Below are 9,881 nucleotides of genomic sequence, written 5' to 3' on the forward strand. Positions count from 1 at the left end.
GCTAATCAAGAAGTTCAGAGTGGGCTTATTTTGCACATTTTCTCCCCTTTTTTCCCCTTCTCCCCCTTTTGTCCCTTTTCTTTTAAGCAGAAGCGAGCTGTAACAAAACTGCGTAAAATAAACAACATCTGTACATCTTGCAAAAGCCACCATAAAGATCCCAGAATTATTACACTGACTTCCCACTGTGTTCACTCCTGTATATAGTGGAATGTTTGCTACAAGTTGTTGACTTTGACCACTGACATAGGAAACATACAACAAATGCAAAAAACACTATAATGTGATGTTATTGGTGATTTTTTAAAAACAGGACGTGCTAGAGATCAGTTGGTTACCACAACTGGGTTCTTTTAGTATCTCATAAGTTGGCTTCGCCAACTCAAACCAAACCTATCTTCAAAAGTAACCTATACCTTGGGCTAAGCTACAGATCAACCTGTGACCACAACCAGTTTTTTCCCCCCATACTCATAGGCTATGGCAACTAGAAACAAAACGGAATATACACTATGGCATAGCAATTGTCAACATTACCTCATTGGCCAAAACCAACAACTCATCCTGTATGTTACAACCGACAGAGTATTGGCATAAGTTTAAGTGAGAGCTTAACAATGCAGAATAAATGAAAGTACGCATTTTTGACCTAATGATACAAATAAGAAAAATAAATTCGAAATTTCCTCCATCATAATTTAATTATGTGGACTCTGACCACAATATATTGGTTATGAACTGTAGATTAAAACTGAAGAAACTACAAAAAGGTGGGAATTTAAGGCGATGGGACCTGGATAAACTGAAAGAGCCAGAGGATATACAGAGTTTCAGGGAGAGCATAAGGGAACAATCGACAGGAATGGGGGAAAGAAATACAGTAGAAGAAGAATGGGTAGCTTTGAGGAATGAAATAGTGAAGTCAGCAGAGGATCAAGTAGGTAAAAAGACGAGGGCTAGTAGAAATCCATGGGTAACAGAAGATATATTGAGTTTAACTGATGAAAGGAGACATAATAAATATGCAGTAAATAATGAAGCAGGCAAAAAGGAACACAAACGTCTCAAAAATGAGATCAACAGGAAGTGCAAAATGGCTAAGCAGGGATGGCTAAAGGGCAAATGTAAGGAGGTAGAGGCTTATCTCACAAGGGGTAAGATAGATACTGCCAGACATTTGGAGAAAAGAGAACCACTTGCATGAATATCAAGAGCTCAGATGGAAACCCAGTTCTAAGCAAAGAAGGGAAAGCAGAAAGGTGGAAGGAGTATATAGAGGGTCTATACAAGGGCGATGTACTTGAGGACAATATTATGGAAATGGAAGAGCATGTAGATGAAGATGACATGGGAGATACGATACTGGGTGAAGAGTTTGACAGAGCACTGAAAGACCTGAGTCGAAACAAGGCCTCAGGAGTAGACAACATTCCATTAGAACTACTGATGCCCTTGGGAGAGCCAGTCCTGACAAAACTCTACCATCTGGTGAGCAAGATGTATGAGACAGGCGAAATACCCTCAGACTTCAAGAAGAATATAATAATTCCAATCCCAAAGAAAGCAGGTGTTGACAGATGTGAAAATTAACGAACTATCAGTTTAATAAGTCACGGCTGCGAAATACTAACGCAAATTCTTTACAGACAAATGGAAAAACTGGTAGAAGCCGATCTTGGGATTGATCAGTTTGGATTTCGTAGAAATATTGGAACACGTGAGGCAATACTGACCCTACGACTTATCTTAGAAGCCAAATTAAGGAAAGGCAAACCCATGTTTCTAGCATTTGTAGACTTAGAGAAAGCTTTTCACAATGTTAACTGGAATACTCTCCTTCAGATTCTGAAGGTGGCAGGGGTAAAATATAGGGAGCAAAAGGCTATTTATAATTTGTATAGAAACCAAATGGCAGTTATAAGAGTCGAGGGGCATGAAAGGGAAGCAGTGGTTGGGAAGGGAGTAAGACAGGGTGTTGTAGCCTCTCCCCGATGTATATTGAGCAACCAGTGAAGGAAACAAAAGAAAAATTCGGAGAAGGTATTAAAATCCATGGAGAAGAAATAAAAACTTTGAGGTTCGCCGATGACATTGTAATTCTGTCAGAGATGGCAAAGGACTTGGAAGAGCAGTTGAATGGAATGGACAGTGTCTTGAAAGGAGGATATAAGATGAACATCAACAAAAGCAAAACAAGGATAATGGAATGTAGTCTAATCAAGTCGGGTGATGCTGAGGGAATTAGATTAGGAAATGAGACACTTAAAGTAGTAAAGGAGTTTTGCTATTTGGGGAGCAAAATAACTGATGATGGTCGAAGTAGAGAGGATATAAAATGTAGACTGGCAATGGCAAGGAAAGCGTTTCTGAGGAAGAGAAATTTGTTAACATCGAGTATTGATTTAAGTGTCAGGAAGTCATTTCTGAAAGTATTTGTATGGAGTGTAGCCATGTATGGAAGTGAAACATGGATGATAAATAGTTTAGACAAGAAGAGAATAGAAGCTTTCGAAATGTGGAGCTACAGAAGAATGCTGAAGATAAGGTGGGTAGATCACATAACTAATGAGGAAGTATTGAATGGAATTGGGGAGGAGTTTGTGGCACACCTTGACAGAAAGAAGGGACCAGTTAGTAGGACATGTTCTGAGGCATCAAGGGATCACAAATTTAGTATTGGAGGGCAGCGTGGAGGGTAAAAATCGTAGAGGGAGACCAAGAGATGAATACACTAAGCAGATTCAGAAGGATGTAGGTTGCAGTAGGTACTGGGAGATGAAGAGGCTTGCACAGGATAGAGTAGCATGGAGAGCTGCATCAAACCAGTCTCAGGACTGAAGACCACAACAACAACAACAACAGTGTAAGTATGCATCTATCCTTGGGGACCATGTCCATCACTACATGCAGTTGTTTTTGTTTTCCTCAGAAAAATTGCATCTGCCAGCAGGACAATGCAACTTGTTACACAGCTCGCAATGTATGCGCGTAATTCAAAGAACACCAGGATGAGTTACCTGTACTCCCCTGGCCACCAAATTCCCTGGATTTAAACCCAATCAAGAATCTGTGGGACCACCTCATTTGGGCTGCTCGTGTTGTGGATCCTCAACTAAGAAACCTACTGCAGCTTGCCACGGGACTGGAGTCAGCCTAGCTCCCCATCCCTGTCGTACCTTCCAGAAACTCACCGACACTCTTCTTGCATGTCTGCAGTGCAAAAGGTGGTTATATTAATTTGACTTGACTGTGTATTACAACATGTAGAGTATGGGCATAGCTTGAAGTGAATGCTTAAAAATGAAGAAGAAATCAAAGTACATATTTTTATTCTAATGACAAATACAAAAATAAATGTACATTTCTGTTATCATAATTTAAATTAAAATGCATTTTTATCTTCATGACATGGGCAAAAGCTTCACATTTTTTCCTTAAAGAGTGTGATTTTACTGAAGTGGATTCCTCTTTTCTTACAGTAACGGATGCCTTGTGATCCTAAGAACTCATTCATTTTATTAACAGTTTGATCTACGATTGGTTGTTTTTAGCCTCCTTTTGAATAATTTTACATTATTATTTTCCTTTTTTATATTAATGGAGAGCTTATTGTTATACTTTTGTAGATGACTCAATAACTCCCTTGAGAGTTGCAGGACCGTGTGTCATAGTTGTGAATGTCATATCTGAAAGAATGCCTTGTTGTTTGCTACAAAAAAATATATATTAACCTTTAATAAAAAATATCCTGAGAGACCCCGACAGGATTTTCTGTTAGAGACAACTTATATTAATCTCAATATTCAGTTTTGAACTCAGAAAATTGTCAACTCCTGAAGCATTTCCTCATAATATTATACCGTAGGAAAATATAGAACAGAAATATGCAAAAAATGACAACACCATTAAATCTCTGTCAACAAAGTGCACCGAGCGAGGTGGCGCAGTGGTTAGACAGTGGACTCGCATTCGTGAGGACGACGGTTCAATCCCGCGTCCGGCCATCCTGATTTAGGTTTTCCGTGATTTCCCTAAATCGCTCCAGGCAAATGCTGGGATGGTTCCTTTCAAAGGGCACTGCCGACTTCCTTCCCCGTCCTTCCCTAATCCGATGAGACCGATGACCTCGCTGTCTGGTCTCCTTCCCCAAACCAACCAACCAACCAACAAAGTGCAAAGCATGCTGAATTGTTTCTTGAGTAACTGATCAATTTCCTCATTCTGTCTTAATTGAGTGTCCATCCAGATGCATAGGAATTTTGTATGTGTGACTTCGTTAATTTTCCAGTTGTCGATACCCGTTTAAGGAACATGTCGTTTTTTATTTGTTGTTCTGAGACTGCATAATACACTCCTGGAAATTGAAATAAGAACACCGTGAATTCATTGTCCCAGGAAGGGGAAACTTTATTGACACATTCCTGGGGTCAGATACATCACATGATCACACTGACAGAACCACAGGCACATAGACACAGGCAACAGAGCATGCACAATGTCGGCACTAGTACAGTGTATATCCACCTTTCGCAGCAATGCAGGCTGCTATTCTCCCATGGAGACGATCGTAGAGATGCTGGATGTAGTCCAGTGGAACGGCTTGCCATGCCATTTCCACCTGGCGCCTCAGTTTGACCAGCGTTCGTGCTGGACGTGCAGACCGCGTGAGACGACGCTTCATCCAGTCCCAAACATGCTCAATGGGGGACAGATCCAGAGATCTTGCTGGCCAGGGTAGTTGAATTACACCTTCTAGAGCACGTTGGGTGGCACGGGATACATGCGGACGTGCATTGTCCTGTTGGAACAGCAAGTTCCCTTGCCGGTCTAGGAATGGTAGAACGATGGGTTCGATGACGGTTTGGATGTACCGTGCACTATTCAGTGTCCCCTCGACGATCACCAGTGGTGTACGGCCAGTGTAGGAGATCGCTCCCCACACCATGATGCCGGGTGTTGGCCCTGTGTGCCTCGGTCGTATGCAGTCCTGATTGTGGCGCTCACCTGCACGGCGCCAAACACGCATACGACCATCATTGGCACCAAGGCAGAAGCAACTCTCATCGCTGAAGACGACACGTCTCCATTCGTCCCTCCATTCACGCCTGTCGCGACACCACTGGAGGCGGGCTGCACGATGTTGGGGCGTGAGCGGAAGACGGCCTAACGGTGTGCGGGACCGTAGCCCAGCTTCATGGAGACGGTTGCGAATGGTCCTCGCCGATACCCCAGGAGCAACAGTGTCCCTAATTTGCTGGGAAGTGGCGGTGCGGTCCCCTACGGCACTGCGTGGGATCCTACGGTCTTGGCGTGCATCCGTGCGTCGCTGCGGTCCGGTCCCAGGTCGACGGGCACGTGCACCTCCCGCCGACCACTGGCGACAACATCGATGTACTGTGGAGACCTCACGCCCCACGTGTTGAGCAATTCGGCGGTACGTCCACCCGGCCTCCCGCATGCCCACTATACGCCCTCGCTCAAAGTCCGTCAACTGCACATACGGTTCACGTCCACGCTGTCGCGGCATGCTACCAGTGTTAAAGACTGCGATGGAGCTCCGTATGCCACGGCAAACTGGCTGACACTGACGGCGGCGGTGCACAAATGCTGCGCAGCTAGCGCCATTAGACGGCCAACACCGCGGTTCTTGATGTGTCCGCTGTGCCGTGCGTGTGATCATTGCTTGTACAGCCCTCTCGCAGTGTCCGGAGCAAGTATGGTGGGTCTGACACACCGGTGTCAACGTGTTCTTTTTTCCATTTCCAGGAGTGTATTATGAGCTTCCAGTATGCTTGGCCTAATCTGAGGGGAGAGGGGGGAGAGGCAGGGCAGCAGCTTGTGTTAATCAGTACAATAGAAAAACAGCTAAAGTTGCAAATTTCACTTTTATTTACTTGGGTTTTACCCATTTTCAAACCACCCTACAGGACAGATGGTATCACCTTAACCACATCCACTTATGAGGATACAAAGACAATTTTGCAGGAACATTAAACACAGAATAATGTAATCATTCAGACACACCTATATTATTTGGAAGTAATTGCATCTATTCGAGATTCTTAGTTCTGAAGATATTGTGCGCCTTCCCAGAAGAAATTTGTCTCCACTGGATAATCTGAGTAAAAAGACATAACTTCTCTGAAGGAGACATTTAAAGTTAACGGAGTTTCAAGCAAAAGAAGTAGTCTGAGTGCCCATCGCTCAGCAGATCTGCGGAGAAGCACGCCCATATTAAAATGTGCTGCCCTCGACTTCAGCTCTTAATATACAGTCTAAAAATCTCACTCTAAACACAATAATAATGGGATGCCAGAACCGTACTGCATATTCTGTGTGCTTAGAACTGCCAAACCATAGTACATTTGCAGGACTTTCTCTAGATACTAAAGTCGTGTAACCTGTTTTCTTTGCCTTGAGCAAGGCCATACTTTTAAAAATTGCATGAGGAAAGGCAAGGTTTTCTGATAATTATGGAAAAGCAACCATCACAAATCTATGTGTGACCACACAACATTTGCATCTGCAGGAGCACAAATGAGTTATAGTTCAGTGGAGAATGTGAACACAGAACAACCTGGCTTCATGTATCTGCAAGGTCCACAGGTGAGAGAAGACTTATACATTGTATTGTGGAGACTGGCAGCCAATCCACCTTTGTTAATAGGTCTTTGATTGCCAGTCTGAATTTACAGGTGATTAACACTTGGACCCTGGCAGTTGATGCATTTGAATCTGGAGTCGCAATATCTGAATTACGCAGTCTTGTCTGCCTGAATTTGAGAAGTACATGGAATGATGAGCACATTAGTTTACATTCCTTCAGCAGCCACCTGACTGTACCTCGAGATGCCACTGTTATGGGACACACACGTAACCTCTCACTGGCTGCTCCTATCGAGAAACGTACGAACGTGGCCATCGATCTAATTATAGGCGCCCCGGTCATTCCACGTCAAGGGGACCAGGGATCCCTACTTGACTATCTCCAAATCTAACGAAATTTGGTGTGAAGGTTCTATGTGATCTTTGATGGTTATAAACCAAATTGCAGTCCAGTATCTTCAGTAGTTGAATTTTTAGGCGCTTTTAAAGAGAGGCTACTCATCTTTGCATCACATACAAAGGTGCAAATGTGCCAAGTTTGCTAGGCTTTTTTTAAAGTTCTAGCAAACATTTGGTCATTTGCTTTAATATACATAGACAACTTTTTATGCTGAATCACACCATGGCAAAAATTTAACAATACGAGAGAAGGAAAGTTTGAAATTTGGTGCTACAGAAGAATGTTGAATATTAGATGGGTAGATCACATAACTAATGAGGAGGTACTGAATAGAATTGGGGAGAAGAGAAATTTGTGGCACAACTTGACTAGACGAAGGGATCGGTTGGTAGGACATGTTCTGAGGCATCAAGGGATCACCAATTTAGTGTTGGAGGGCAGCGTGGAGGGTAAAAATCGTAGAGGGAGACCAAGAGATGAATACACTAAGCAGATTCAGAAGGATGTAGGTTGTAGTAGGTACTGGGGGATTATGAAGCTTGCACAGGGTAGAGAAGCATGGAGAGCTGCATCAAACCATTATCTGGACTGAAGACCACAACTACAAACAACAACTGAACAATAATGTAAAAAACCCTTCTTATTAGCATAGTTACATTCTCTAAACTACAGGTAAATCTTATTGTATTAAAAGACACTACAATTACACGTTTTTGATTTACAACTACAGATTTGATCAATTTTTTGTATTTATCGATAATCCATTTTCCCTACTTTTGATAGCTATTCTTACCCATCAATATGCAAGATCCACAAATTAAACAATATAGTTTTGAAAGCTTAAAGCATGCTCTTTCCAGCTGTGGCAAGAAAAAAGAAAAGATTGAACAAGACACAGTTGAGATATTGCCCCAATTTAGCCAACTTTGCAGATATGTATCTTTTCATCTAGGTATCCAATGTTAATTAAATTTGATCCACATATAGACATCATAGGTAGGAATAAACCTCTGAATTTTTGGTGTCACTGGTTCATATGAAAAGTAGTCAAACCCTAGCTCTCAGAAGGGCACACCAAATTTTTTAGCCACTGTAAAGGCTTATCTCTATACAGGGCTATTACAAATGATTGAAGCGATTTTATAAATTCACTGTAGCTCCATTCATTCACATATGGTCACAACACACTACAGATACGTAGAAAAACTGGTAAAGTTTTGTTCGGCTGAAGCCACACTTCAGGTTTCTGCCGCCAGAGACAAAATGGCGACAGGAGTCGAGAAAGCGTATGTCGTGCTTGAAATGCACTCACATCAGTCAGTCATAACAGTGCAACGACACTTCAGGACGAAGTTCAACAAAGATCCACCAACTGCTAACTCCATTCAGCGATGGTATGCGCAGTTTAAAGCTTCTGGATGCCTCTGCAAGGGGAAATCAACGGGTCGGCCTGCAGTGAGCAAAGAAACGGTTGAACGCGTGCGGGCAAGTTTCACGCGTAGCCCGCGGAAGTCGACGAATAAATCAAGCAGGGAGCTAAACGTACCACAGTCGACGGTTTGGAAAATCTTACGGAAAAGGCTAAAGCAGAAGCCTTACCGTTCAGTGCGAAACTTGTTTTCAGTGATGAAGCAACATTTTTTCTTAATGGTGAAGTGAACAGACACAATGTGCGAATCTGGGTGGTAGAGAATCCTCATGCATTCGTGCAGCAAATTCACAATTCACCAAAAGTTAACGTGTTTTGTGCAATCTCACAGTTTAAAGTTTATGGCCCCTTTTTCTTCTGCGAAAAAAACGTTACAGGACACGTGTATCTGGACATGCTGGAAAATTGGCTCATGCCACAACTGGAGACCGACAGCGCCGACTTTATCTTTCAACAGGATGGTGCTCCACCGCACTTCCATCATGATGTTCGGCATTTCTTAAACAGGAGATTGGAAAACCGATGGATCGGTCATGGTGGAGATCATGATCAGCAATTCATGTCATGGCCTCCACGCTCTCCCGACTTAACCCCATGCGATTTCTTTCTGTGGGGTTATGTGAAAGATTCAGTGTTTAAACCTCCTCTACCAAGAAACATGCCAGAACTGCGAGCTCGCATCAACGATGCTTTCGAACTTATTGATGGGGACATGCTGCGCCGAGTGTGGGAGGAACTTGATTAACAACTTGATGTCTGCCGAATCACTAAAGGGGCACATATCGAACATTTGTGAAAGCCTAAAAAAACTTTTTGAGTTTTTGTATGTGTGTGCAAAGCATTGTGAAAATATCTCAAATAATAAAGTTATTGTAGAGCTGTGAAATCGCTTCAATCATTTGTAATAACCCTGTATTTAGCTGTAGCTAAATCCGTAATTTTTGCCATGGTCTCATTCAGCGTAAAAAGTTGTCTGTGTATATTAAACCAAATGACCAAATGTGAGCCAGAACTTTTAAAAAAGCCTAGCAAACTTGGCACATTTGCACCTTCGTATGTGATGCAAATATGAGTAGCCTCTATTTAAAAGCTCCTAAAAATTTAACCACTGAAGATACTGTACTATAATTTGGTTTATAACCATCAAAGATCATATAGAACCTTCACACCAAATTTCATTAGATTTGGAGATGGTTGAGTGGGGATACTTTGACGTGGAATGACCCACCTGACAAGCCGATTAATATTGGAAAACTGTCCACGACACATCGACATGTCTCCACTCTTAATATCCATTAAGCTGAACTGGATACTCAGTGCAGGGTGACAAGTTGTTCCAGCAATCCACATCAACGTTACCCGTGTTAACTTCATCTCACAAGAGGATGACATCATCAAGAGTTTCTGTGTTTAGAACTGGCATTAAAAAAGAAAGGGGGGGAGGGG

The sequence above is a fragment of the Schistocerca serialis genome, chromosome 11 (genome assembly GCF_023864345.2).
Source record: "Schistocerca serialis cubense isolate TAMUIC-IGC-003099 chromosome 11, iqSchSeri2.2, whole genome shotgun sequence".
NCBI lineage: Eukaryota > Metazoa > Arthropoda > Insecta > Orthoptera > Acrididae > Schistocerca > Schistocerca serialis.